General features: G+C 45.2%; 1 long non-coding RNA gene across 1 annotated transcript; it reads right to left on the bottom strand.

The window, feature by feature from the left end:
* Positions 1-2,908: 2,908 nt before the first annotated feature.
* Positions 2,909-4,796, bottom strand: LOC144588882 (uncharacterized). Its single transcript, XR_013544626.1, has 2 exons — positions 4,662-4,796; positions 2,909-3,184 (listed from the first exon to the last, which is right to left on the bottom strand). It is a non-coding gene; the product is annotated as an uncharacterized LOC144588882 (long non-coding RNA).
* Positions 4,797-13,761: the final 8,965 nt, after the last annotated feature.

Here is a 13,761-nt window from a genome sequence, read left to right on the forward strand (position 1 = left end):
CTTGTGATCTTCATTAACCCCTTGATACTCCTTAGTCCAGTCGACCACGTCAGCTCCTTTCTTCTCCCGAAAACCACCAGATTCTATTCTTTACAGTTCACAAAGTCCAGGGAAGGCGAAGAGAAACATATCCCAACCAAACTGTATTCACCAAACTCAAGTTTCTTAAATCCTGTCAGATGTTGTTACTGTCTGGGATACTTTTCCAGAAACATAAGATTTATTTTTTCATCTCACTCTCTCGGCTTTGAAATCAGCCTGCTATATTAAGAGTTCACTTGAAGAAGATTTAGTTTCACTTTCGAGACAGACTGATAAGATAGGCACGCCACTGCTTTTCTTCTTTCAGCCAAATATTTTCATTCTTATTTTCAGCTTAATGAGGCTGTTTCATAAATCAGAGGCTTCGGCTTAGTTAGTTGTTACGTATTTTAAGCTTATATTGGTTGCTCTCCCTCGGTAAAGGGTTACTCACGGCTCAGTGCCAATAATATGGTGCCCACTCCGGTCCATGCTGGGTGATTTCTTCAGAGGGAAGAAGTCTGAGTCTGCCTCCCATTCTTCTCCTTCTGCCGCCCACCATCTGCTTCAGAGAGACTTCTCCTAGACTCTCCTTCGATCTCCATTTCAAAAGGGGCATCCTGGACCAGAGGGTTCCAGTTTTTCCAGAGAGCTGTTCTCTGGAGTTACTGGCAGCACCGCAACAAAGCCTTGCCTCCATGTGCTCTGAATCTTGACAATCAAGCAAGGGGGCACGAGGGGTGAACACCACAATTGGTGGCAGCAGTCGGATTCGAACCCACCCACCCCGAAAAAAACAATAATAAATTTACTTAAAGAAGATATTCATGAATCATTATCAATTTCTGTAATCAATAAACCAAAGTGTGGACCAGATCATCTGAAGCAGCACATAAAATGGCTTTTCACTGGCATAGGGGTGCCTTAATAAGGAGTTTTAAAAGCAGGTGGGTTTGCCTTATACGTTCAGACATGTTGCCTTGCGGAGGAATCTACCTCAATAAAAAAAGGGTTCTTTGTTGTCTGAAGCAGCCTTCTTTCATTGTATGGACCACAGGCCAGTCAGGAGGGAAAAGCTCTGTTCCCAGTCTGTAAGATTCAGAAGTATTGGTGTTTAAATCCACCAATAGATAACCGTGGGGGACTCTTGTAGCATCTGTGAAAGCCTCCATGAAGAAATGGCCATTTTGTGGGTACATCTGGTGGGCTAGAGTGGCAATTTGCAGTTTATCCCTGGGATTTTAAAATAGGGCCATATACTTGGCATTTAGACTAATGCTGCGGGCACTTTTCCCCTTGCAGAAAACATTCTGAGTAATAAAAAAACATTCATGTTCCTGTGATGCACATATTGTGTAAATAACTTTTCCACTTTCTTATTATCAGAGGCACACAGCATCAAATTGTCTAAAATCAAGAAGTTTATTTTAGTGGTGGGTAACAGAACATTATCATCAAATTTATCCAGCAATCCTTCTACAAAATGAATAAAGAAATGTTTACACAGGATCTCAGTGTATACAGGCTGCCAACAGTTATAGAACCAAGTAATATTATCGGGCATATCAGAAAATACACTGTAAGCATTGTCCAACATTTTTTTTTCATAAAAACAGCTTTTCCACATCCGCTAGGCCCTGCTAGAATGGCTGAAAAAGGATGAACCCACCTTGTATTCATTTCAGTAGCCATAAGGAAGTGTTTTAAAACCTTCTGTAATCACTCTTTTGTAATAAACCACCTTTTGAGTTTTTCTTAATGGCTTTTTGCACATCAGCCACTGTCATTTATTCCTAACAATGCCGGGCTGCTGGACAACTATTTCATGGGGGTGAGCTGTCTTACTTGTCTGAAATATGTGTAAAAACCAGGTCTTTGAGACTATCAAAATTATTTTTTTCACAATTAGTAACATCCATTGTGATTCCTTTGACCTTCAGCCATGCAGTGTTGTTTGAAAGCTTATGTGCATATGATTTAGGGCCAGAAGAAACAGTAATATGCAGCCCTGCTGGGACTTCACTTGTGAAGTCCCCCAAGCAATCCCCTAAGGGTGGGTTCCATTCCCCCTCCCGGTGCACAAAAATGACAGAATCTGTATCATGATAGAGAACTCTATCCTGCAGTTTGTCCGGCAGCAGGTAAAGCTCCAGGCGTGCATAAGCTGTGGTAAAGCAGGCTATGAACTCATTTTTTTCTACCTCTGGTGGTTATTCTGTTTACAGCATGTTTCCGGGACACACACACCGCATTATCCTCGAAAGATTTAAACATTGACACCGTGTAAGCCTCTGAAAATAGGAGATTGAAAAAATCATCAGGATTTCTCGCCCCCTGAGTGTTAGACAGGTTTGTTCTCTGACCAAATTTCCCCCATAGAGAGTTTAAAAACAATTTGGCAATCTGCCTCTTTGCTGGATTTACATTAACCTTCTCTTTCTGTAGATGCACTCCCTCTTTGTTTTAATAATCAGTGATGTAGTTATCTTTATCTGCTTCACTGACATACCACTCGGGAAAGCCTGAGGCTTCCTGTTTGTGGTGAAGGTGTATTCTGAAAACAGGCCTGCTGATCTGTTTTCAAAATGCCACACTTCATAGATTTTTCTCCATGTCCCCATCAAGGCTCTCTCCTCATCAGTATGCTGACACGGGTCTAGCTGATGGCCTTCTGCACAAGCGGCACACAGCGCAAACACAAGTTTTCTGCCAACCCTGGAAGGTAGCACTGGGAAAAAGAGTCTTCTTGGTGGATAGACTTTAGCCCTTACGAAACCAAAGTATGCAGACACAGGTTCAAAGTTCTCAAAAATTGATAAGGGAGTGGGCATCTGTGTCTTTATCTTGTCTTCAGCAGAGTAAAGCGCAGATAAACGAACACAACAGCTTCTTCTTTCAAGCAGTGTATTTACAAAATATATACAGGATATACATACATACAGCACTTCAATGGCTCAGTATTCAAACCAGCAGCATGACATGCAGACATCAGTATACAAGAGAAGAGAGAGACTGTACAGTGTTCATTTCTTATATACAATCCTGGTATCAGTCTGGTCCAATCCCGTCTGAGGTGATCTCATGCACACAGGTGTGGCAGTCCTCATATTGCAGTGGATTGCATCAGCCAGGGATGAAGGAATGATGTCATCTTATTCTTGTTCTGCACACACACATATTACGTTCAGGCTATATAAAAATTATATACCTTAACACTCCTCCTAATTTTTAAATTGCCTGAACCCATTACACATTCCCAATACATCTATACACATTTCATGCTTTTGAGCACACAACGGTTTAGTCAATATATCTGCAATATTTTCTTCAGTTTTGCAATATTCTAATTCAATTAGTTTTCCTTTTACAGCTTCCCTTACGTTATGATATTTAATATCAACATGTTTGCTCCTGTTTTTTACTCTATCTGTTTTGGCCATTTGTATACAAGTGGTATTATCTTCCATTACTTTTATTGCATTATCTGTTTTACACTTTAAGTCTTTTGTTAATTGTTTGTACCAAATTAATTCAGAACATAAATCTGACAATGCAGCAAACTCTGCTTCAGAAGTTGAGATTGCTACAGAATTTTGCTTTCGTGATTTCCAACCAACTATATTACTTCCAAATTTTATGACAAATCCAGTCATAGATTTTCTGTCTTTTTCATCGTTGGCCCAGTCACTATCCACATAAGCTGACAGTTTTAAATTTTTTGATGGTTGCAAAGTTAGATGATAATTATATGTTCCCTTTAGGTATCTAAAAATCCTTTTTAATCCTTGCCAGTGTTTTTCACTAGGTTTTTCTATATATCTACTGAGTATGTTTACTGATGCCGCTATATCCGGGCGCGTCCAGTTCGCTAGGTACATTAGACTCCCTATTGCTGAGTGATATAATTCTTTGTTTTCAAAATCTTTACTTATTTCATCTTCCTTTTGAAAATCCACTGTCATGGGAGTACTCACATTCTTGCACTCTCCCATACAATATTTTTCTAACATTTGTTTTATTTTGTGTTCTTGACTTAATTCAAGTCCATGTTCTGTTTTCTTTATTTGTACACCCAGATAATTTTGTATTGGTCCTAGATTTTTAAATTTGAATTCCTTTTTTAATTGTTTTTCAAACAACTCTACTTGGCTCTGATCTTTTGCTATAAAACATAGGTCATCAACATATGCCAGAAGTATATTTAAATCATTCCCAACTTTCTTGGTATATAAACAAGGGTCTGCTAGACCGTTCTTGTATCCTAGTTTCATCAAAACTTGGTGTAAACAATCATTCCAATTTTTAGCAGATTGTTTCAAACCATAAATTGCCTTGTTTAGCCTGTACACTAGTTCTGGTTTAGTACCCTCAAAACCCGGTGCTTTTGCCATATATAACTCTTCCTTTAAGTCTGCGTTTAAGTATGCAGTTGTTATATCGTAGTGGTAAATTACATAATTTTTACTGACAGCAAAGGCAAGCGTTGTTCTCAATGTGTCGGACCTGACTGTCGGAGAAAATACCTCATCATAATGTATAAACTTTTTCTGTGTAAAACCTTGTGCAACCAATCTCGCTTTATATCTGTAGTTTCCATCATTTTGCAATTTTCTTTTGAACACCCACTTACTACCTATTACCTTATGCTCTGCTGGTAGTTTGGTTTCAGTGAACACTTGATGTTCCTCCATGGATTTCATCTCCTCCTCCATGGCCTCTAACCACTTATTCTTCTCATAATCAGGAAGCTTCAAAACATCTTTATAGTTTCTGGGCTCAATATAAACATTACACACTGTAATACCACCCACTCCATATCTATTGGGTGGCACACCTTTATTTGCCCTCTGGGACCTTCTGGGACCATGTGTATTTGTGTGTGTTTCTATCTGACTACTTGTGTGTGCTTCCTCCTCTTCGTGTTCTTCCTCATCACTATCTTCTTTTTGTTTTACTTTTCTTTCATCTTCTTCTTCTTCTTCATCATCTGTAGTAGCTCCTCCTTCTTCATCACCAGCACAGGACTCCACGCCTTGCTTATGTGTTCCTGTCTGTCTTAATTGACTTTTTCTTTCGTGTAGAGGGATGTATAACTGTGAGTTTGCGTGTACTTGGTCCCAGTTTTCCCCTTCATTAAAACTGGCTGACCTAGAGATTATCACACTTCTATCCCCATCAAAAAACCGGTATGCCTTTGAATTGGGTTCATACCCCACAAATGTCATTTTTCTTGTTTTATTTTTACCTTTTCTTCTGAGTTGTTTCGGGATATGCACCCATGCCGTGTATCCAAACACCCTCAAATATTTTAAACATGGTTTCTTACCATATAACATGAAATATGGTGTGTCATCTATCGAGGAAGAATAAATTCTGTTAATCAAAAAATTAGAAGTTAGAATCGCTTCACTCCACAGACCGTGACGCAACCCAGAGTCTGCCAACAATGCATTTTTCATCTCTTGTAACACTCTGTTCCGTCTCTCAGCAACACCATTCTGAAATGGGCTATATGGGCTCGTTTTTCTATGTCTAATTCCCAGACTTTCTAACCACCTTTGGAACCTAGTGTTTGTAAACTCCGTACCTCGATCTGTTTGCAACTGCGCCACCTTGTGGCCAAATCTCCTCTCTACTGAAAACAACCATTTTCTAAATGTTTCAGACACTTCTGTTTTAGATTTTAGTGTATAACAATAAGAAAACCTTGTAAAATCATCCACTAGAACCATTGCATATTTCGCTCCTCCTAATGATGGAGGAAATGGTCCCATTAAATCTGCATGAACTAATTCAAATGGCCTGGTTGTGACTCTGTCACTTTTCCTCCCTTTTGGGGCCACATTCGTCTTGCTTCTTTTACAGACATCACAGTCCAAGTAATTTTTGCATTCCTTTATGTTTATATCCCTGGCAAAATGTTCCATTTTCTGTAATGATCTAAAATTTACATGACCCAGCCTCCTATGCAATAAATGTATACAGTTATCATGTTGTGGTTTGTTTGTATGTATCATATGTGCACTTTCATGTGTCTGGCTCTTTAACATGTACAGATTGTTTTCTTGCTTCACTTTTGCAACTATTTTACCATTTTTCTTAATTATACACTCCTGTTTCTCAAAAGTGACAGTGAACCCTTGCTCAGCCAACGCTGATACACTTATTATATTAAACAACAATTCAGGAGCGTAAAATACCCCACTTATCTCAGTTTTCAACGAAGGAATGTAAACAGTTCCTTGTCCTTCGACGGCCGTCTCTTGTAAATTTGCCATCATCACACTTCTGAGTCTGGTTTCATCTAAAAGACAAAACAAATCTCTATTATTAGTCAAGTGCCCTACAGCGCCAGAATCGATCAGCCACTCAACTGCTTTTGTCTTGCTGTGAACCTTGTCCCTCGTTCCTCTGGTAACCAAGGAGACCGGCCTCATGTCGTCTCTTTGTTGAAACCGTTTGGAGACTTTCTTTCTGTAGTCTCTGTTGCTTGGAAGACTTCCGCTTTTGTCACAGTTCCGTTGCAGGTGATTGGTGGATCCGCAGAGGAAACAGGCTTTCGTCATCATCACTCTTCCTCTTTGTTCTCCGTCCGTCCGCCTCCTGGGCACGCTGCCATCAGAGTATCTCTGTCTCTCGTGGTCAGCACGCACGTGGCTTGCTTTTTTGTTCAGCATTCTTTGTTTTAAATGCTGTTCCTCCTGCAGAATTCGGTTCGTCACGTACTCCTCTGAAAGCTCCGTGTCTGGCATGCTTTCCAAACTTGTTACCAGCATGGAGTAATCATCATTCAGAGAACTTAGCAAAATATACATGCGCTGTTCCTGAGGGAAGACAACATTCATTAATTGCAGTTGATTAAACATGTCCTTCATATTCTTTAAGTGTTCCGAAGCACACTCATCCAGTTTCATCCTGCATTGGAACAACCTCCTGGTAAGAGAAATCTTTGTGCCTGTCGTCTCCCTCTGATAAATGCCTTTTAGTTTATCCCAAACTGCTTTTGCTGTTGTCAGTCCTTGAATGTGGGTCAGAAGCGAATCTTCAATGGCCAAAATGATCGTGGCTAAAGCTCTCTCATGCTCTGCCTCTTCCTCCTCACTGGGCTGCGCTGGGGGGGCTCCAACATAACGCCACAGTGATTCCTTCCGTAACAACATTTCGGCTTTGACTGCCCATGTTCTATGATTATTTTCTATTTATGGCCAGGCCACCTATATTTCCTCCCGTGCTGTATGCCATCCTTGCAGCTCTTTGTATCCTTCCCTTCCCCGGGTTTACAGACGAACTGGTTTCTGACTCACTATCACTGCTGCTTAGGCTCTCCTCCTCTTTCATTTACTCACCACCTCCCGTTTTCAGCGCAGCGGAACGTTGCTGGGCCCATAACCTCTGATAAGGGAGTGGGCATCTGTGTCTTTATCTTGTCTTCAGCAGAGTAAAGCGCAGATAAACGAACACAACAGCTTCTTCTTTCAAGCAGTGTATTTACAAAATATATACAGGATATACATACATACAGCACTTCAATGGCTCAGTATTCAAACCAGCAGCATGACATGCAGACATCAGTATACAAGAGAAGAGAGAGACTGTACAGTGTTCATTTCTTATATACAATCCTGGTATCAGTCTGGTCCAATCCCGTCTGAGGTGATCTCATGCGCACAGGTGTGGCAGTCCTCATATTGCAGTGGATTGCATCAGCCAGGGATGAAGGAATGATGTCATCTTATTCTTGTTCTGCACACACACATATTATGTTTAGGCTATATAAAAATTATATACCTTAACAAAAATGATTTCGGGGTGACTCTTTTCCTACAGGCCTTTCCCTACAGACCTTTGCCTGAGCAACAAAGTTCTCCGGCGCTGCTGTGGCGTTATTCCCTGCCTTGTCTCACCTGCCAAACCCCATTGTTCCTGCCTTTCCTCTTTGTTTCTGCCTTTCCTGGTGGTTTCTGCTATGCCTGCCTGTTTTGTTGTTCCTGCTGTGTCTGCTTAACCTGTTGTTCTGCATTGCCTCTCCTTGCATCCCTGGACCCTGTTACCGTGATACTGATTCTCCTGACTTTGACTCCTGGAGTCGAACCACGATTTATGTCATCCTTCTACTCGGCTGCTGTTTGAACTCAAAACCTTACCTGCTGGGTCTCTGTTTGGATTGTGGGGTTGTTTCTGACTTTTCCCTGTGGTCTTGCTTTGGACACAATCCTGGTGCCTTTCCTACTGAACCCTGACATCAAGTTCTGAAGCCCAGCTGCCAATTCCAGCCTGTTTGGGACAAATTATTTCATCCAGTAGCTGATTCCAGCCACTTCAGGCCATGTTCTCAAGCCCAGCAGTCAATTCCAGCCTCTTAGAGCAAAGTTCTGACCATGTCCAGCAGCCAATTCCAGCCTGTTTGGGCCAAGTTCTGAAGCCCAGCAGCCAATTCCAGCCTCCAAGAGTCATCTTCTTTAATCCAGAGGCTGATTCCAGCCTCTTCAGGCCAAGTTCTCAAGCTGAGTAGCCGATTAGAGCCTCTTCAGGATAATTTCTCAAGCCCATCAGCAGGATTCCAGCCTACTCAGTCCTTGTTCTGACCAAGACAGCAGCTAATTCCAGTCTCCTCGATCCAAATTTTGACGAAGTCCAGCAGCTGATTCCAGCCTCCTCGGATGAAGTTCACACCAAGCCCAACAGCCAATTCCGGCCTCCTCTGGTCAGCTTCTTAAGTCCTGCCACCAATTCCGGCCTCTAGAACCAAGTTTTTATGAAGTCCAGCAACCGATTCCAGCCTTTTCGGACCAAGTTCTGACAAAATCCACCAGCCAATTCCAGCCTTTTCAGGCCAAGTTCTCATCGAGTCCAGCACCTGATTCCAGCTTTTTCAGGCAACATTCTCAAGACCAGCTGCCAAATCCATCCTCTTCGGGCTAAGTTCTCAAGCCCATCATCCAATTCCAGCCTCTTTGGGCCAAGGTCTCAAGCCCAGCATCCAACTCCAGCCTCCTCAGGCTAAGTTTTCAATCCAAGTGGTTAATGGCAGTCTTTTCAGGTGAAGTTCTCAAGAGATTGCAGGCTCTTATGGTCAAGTTCTTTAGTCCTGCTGCTGATTCCAGCATCTTCGGGCCAAGTTCTAAAGCCCAGAAGCCAATTCCAGCCTCTTATGGCCAAGTTCTGACCAAGTCCAGCAGCTGATACCAGCAGCTTTCTGCCACATTTCCTATCCAAGCTGCCGATTCCAGCCTCCTCAGGCCAACCTCTGACCCAGTCCAGCAGCTGATTCCAGTCTCTAAGGACCAAGGTCTGAGAAAATCCACCAGCCAGTTTTCAGGGCAAATTCTGACAGAGTCCAGTAGTCAATTCCAGCCTCTTCAGGCCATATTCAAACCAAGTCCAGCAGCCAATTCCACCCTGTTTGGGCCAAGTTCTCAAACCCAGCAGCCAATTCCAGCCTCCAAGAGCCAAGTTCTTTACTCCAGAGGCTGCTTCCAGCCTCTTCGGGCCAAGTTCTCAAGCTCAGCAGCCGATTGCAGCCTCCTGGATCCAAATTTTGACCAAGTCCAGCAGCTGATTCCAGCCTCCTTGGTCGAAGTTCAGACCAAGCCCAGGAGCCAATTCCAGCCTCCTCTGGCCAGCTTTTTAAGTCCTGCCACCAATTATGGCCTCCTAGAGATAAGTTTTTATGAATTCTGGCAGCCAATTCCACCCTCTGAGGGCCAAGGACTGAGAAAATCCACCAGCTGATTCCATTCTTCTTAGACCAAGTTCTGACTGAGTCCAGTAGCTGATTCCAGCCTCTCTGGGCCAAGTTCTCAAGCCCATCAGCCGATTCCAGCTTCCACAAGCCATGTTTTCATCAGGTCCTGCAGACAATTCCAGCCTTTTCAGGCCACATTCTCAAGACCAGCTGCCAAATCCAGCCTCTCCAGGCCAAATTCTCAAGCCCAGCATCCAACTCCAGCCTCCTCAGGGCTACCATTAAACACTTGGGGGCACAATTAAGTGGGGGAAAGAAAAAGAGAGAGAGAAAGGGGGTAGAAGTTAGAAGACAAGAAGGTTTTAGTTGAGAGTTAACAAGATTTACTAGTTTTTTTAATCAGTTTTAACAATAAACAATTTCTATTTGGGTTTTAAATTATACCTGGGTGGCATCCAATCAGGTCATGGATATTAATGTGCTATCTGCATGGACCAATGAGAGTTCTGGAGAGGTAGAGTCACAAGATATAAAAGTCTCTGCACAGGGAATAGAGATTTTTGTTTGGAGAGTTTCAGTTTGGGAATTTGGAATTGAGAGAGAGTTTGGGAAGGCAGTAGAGAACAGAAAGAAAGGTTCTCCTTCGTGTCCTCTATGAATACACACTAATGGGTTAATCTGCAGCTGAGCAGAGCAGTCTTCAGTAACTTCCACAGCTTTAAGCACTTAGTGCTGGGACCTCCCCTACACCTGGCTATATAACTCCACCTCTGGCCCAGTGCTTCAGTTCTTTTTCTGACCGCCGCTGTAGCAGCAGCTTCGTTGGAACTTTGGAAATAGAAACAAATATTTTTCTTGCCTTTTTCTTTCTTTCCCTTCACCTCCCCAAGTTGTTTCTTTTGCCTGGGGGTTACAATACTAGCCGGCATTAGTTGTTCTTTGTTGAGGCTTTACAAAGCCTTTACAAAGCCGGTGTTTCAGCCCTCAGCGCTTTTCTCTTAAAGAAATACAGTGGTGCCCAGCATAGCGACGGTAATCCATTCCGGAAAAATCGTTGCTATACAGATTCGTCACTATGTGGAACAAAAAAGCCCATGGAAACGCATTAAAACGTGATTAATGCATTCCTATGGGCTTCAAACTCACCGTTCAGCGAAGATCCTCCATAGCGTGACCATTTTTGCTGCCTGTTAAGTGAGGAATCCGTCCAAGAAAATAGCAGGTGGCCATTTTGAAACCGCCGATCAGCTGTTAAAAAAGCATTGCTTTGCGATGATCGGTTCCCAAAGCAGGGACGGGGCGAGAGCAAGGGGGAGGGAGCGCCGCTTTCTCCAGCCAGCAAGGGCTTGGAGGCATGCAGCCAGGAAGGGGCATGCCACCCACCACCAGCCAGCCAGCAAACCCCGGACGCCCGGTCTGCATGGCAGGGTGAGAGCGAGGGGGAGGGAGTGCTGCTTTCTCCAGCCAGCGAGGGCTCGGTGGCAGGCAGCCAGGAAGGGGCGCGCCACCCACCACCAGCCAGCCAGCCAACCCCAGATGCCCGGTCTGCATGGTGGAGCGAGAGCGAGGGGGAGGGAGTGCCATTTTCTCCAGCCAGCGAGGGCTCGGAGGCAGGCAGCCGGGAAGGGGTGCGCCACCCACCGCCAGCCAGCCAGCCAACCCTGGATGCCTCTCCTTGGCGGGTCGCAGACAGGGTGAGGAGGGGGTATCTGGCACGCCTCCCCCCTGTCCAGCCGCTGCCGCCCTGATCCCGGTCCCGGGCGGGCACCTCCTCCTTTACAGCACCTCTTGCTGCAACGGCTCTCTGGCTCGGTGCCCCAGGGGTGCGCGCGGGGATCGGGGCCAGGCCCTTCGCCCCTCCTTCTCTCCCTCCTCCCAAGGTGCCAATCCGGAGTGCCCCCACTCCCCCCTCCCACTGTCCCCTATTTATGCAGGAGCTCTGGGGGGCATAGTGGGGCGCCGATCAGCTGTTTAAAAAGCATTGCTTTGCCATGATTGGTTTCCCAAGCAGGGAACCGATCATTGCAAAGTGAAATTCCCCCATAGGGAACATCGCAAAGCGATTGCAAAAGCGATCGCAAAATCTTCATCGCAAAGCGATTTCATCATTATACGAAGCAATCACTCTGCAAGGCATCACTGTAATATCTCTTCACCTTCTTTACTCCCAGGCTGGAAAGCAACAGGTTTGTTTTTTTCTGTTTGCAATTTTCTCTCTTAGCAGGATAGAAGAGGACAGCTTCTCAGCTTGCCTGAGCTACAACCTCTCTGGAGTTTGGCACAGAACAGCCTTCTTGTTTCAAGGGGCTCATTCTTACAGCTGTTGCAGTGAGCAGACAGCCCTGAAAGGAGGGCCTTCTAGCTCCTGCCCCCCATTTCAGTGGGCTACAGCCTCTTTGAAGGCTGGCGCGGAACAGCCCTCTTGGTTCAAGGGGCTCGCACTTACAGCTGTTTGACCCCGCAGGAGTTAGGGCTCTGTATGCCCTGTCCCTAGGAGAAGAATGGCCTCTTGTTGCACAGGAGTATGGGCTCTGTATGCCCGGTCCCTAGGAGAAGGGCCTCCTGTTGCCCCGGTCACCTTTCCTGACTGTCAGCGATTCCTCCTGACATGGGAGGTGCCTCTGTGTGTGAGTGCCACACACCAACCCTCCGTGTGCCTGCTCATGTAGCTGCGACTTTTGGAGGGAGATGCACACTGAGGCTGTAGATGTGCCAGCGACATATGGTAAGGCTTGAGATTCCCTTTGGGGATACAATGGGCCCCTTTAGCTCCTGTAGCTAGCCCTGCATGTCAGTGCTTTGCCTGTATGGGGTAACACCCTTGGGTGTTTGGTGTATTGGGCCTGATTTATCAGAGGGCTCATTCACATGGCTGCTATTTCCAAAACCAGGTGCCGAGGCAAAAGCTTCTGGCAGCATTTGACCGCCCTAGTTTGCCTTTGAAAGGGGGGGATGCAACTCCCACCACTAGCCCTGCTAGTCGGTGATATTTCTGCCTGGGGTAGCACCTGCTGGTGGCTGTTAATTTGGCACAAAACAGCCCTCTATATCAATGGGCTGGCGGCCTTGTCTCAGCTGTCAGTGCCTGCATAGGCTTGTAAGGAAAGGACTCACAAGGGTCCACCTGAGAACCCTGCCGCTGTCAGGTAAGCCTGGATAATTTTCCTCAGGTAGGTCCTATCTCACTGACAAGGTTGCGTAGAACCAGTCCCTTTTGTTTGGGATAGAGCTATGAGCTATGGCCACCATCGCCAATCTGCTCTACCTGGCATCATTCTGAGCCATGGGCTATGGAGTGCTTTATGCCTCCACATACGCTTCACAGGTGTAGTGCTCCCTCGAACTCGGCTCCGGTAGCATAATGTTTGCAGCTTTGACCGAACCTGCTGTTAACCCATTCAGGTTTGGGACTCACATGAATCGCTGGGGGGTGGAAGAGTTTCCAACCAATCTTCCTACACCCCTCTCGGTTGTAGCAAGTGGTCACACTCCTTTACTATTAACAGATGAGGAGTTCTCTGGTCGGCGTTGTTATTTGTTTTTAGCCACGTACTCCTCTGCCATGGGGGCATATCACCACTTATGGAGTTTGGTTCTGCCCACCCTGCAGGTAGCTCATGTACACGCTTACAGTTCAGGACTTCTGCATCACTGGAAGGCACTGTTGCAGGTGCATCACGAGTGCACTGTGGCTCGACACACCTTAAAACCAGCATCTATTGATGGGTTTGGACCTGCCGTTTGTTGGTGTACGGTTTTTAGTCAAGAAAAGGTTGCTATTCTTGATAACCTGCTCAGGCTCTAGGAAGCGACACAGTCTTTTGCGCTGTAACAACTACAAGAGCCTGAAGATGTTCCGATCAGCCTTCGGCGTTCTGGGAACGTTTAAAGCCTCAACCCCAAAGTTACCAGCCGCCGCCCCTAGACATGTAGGCAGGCAGTGCCCTGACTGGCAGAATTGCAGGTAGGACTGCGAAACTGAGTGGTCCCTTCACTTCTCTGTTGTTGACCAGTAGCTACCAGCTATCTTCGACATGCCCCTTGTCAAAGGCCGT

Source organism: Pogona vitticeps, chromosome 4 (genome assembly GCF_051106095.1).
Source record: "Pogona vitticeps strain Pit_001003342236 chromosome 4, PviZW2.1, whole genome shotgun sequence".
Taxonomy (NCBI): domain Eukaryota; kingdom Metazoa; phylum Chordata; class Lepidosauria; order Squamata; family Agamidae; genus Pogona; species Pogona vitticeps.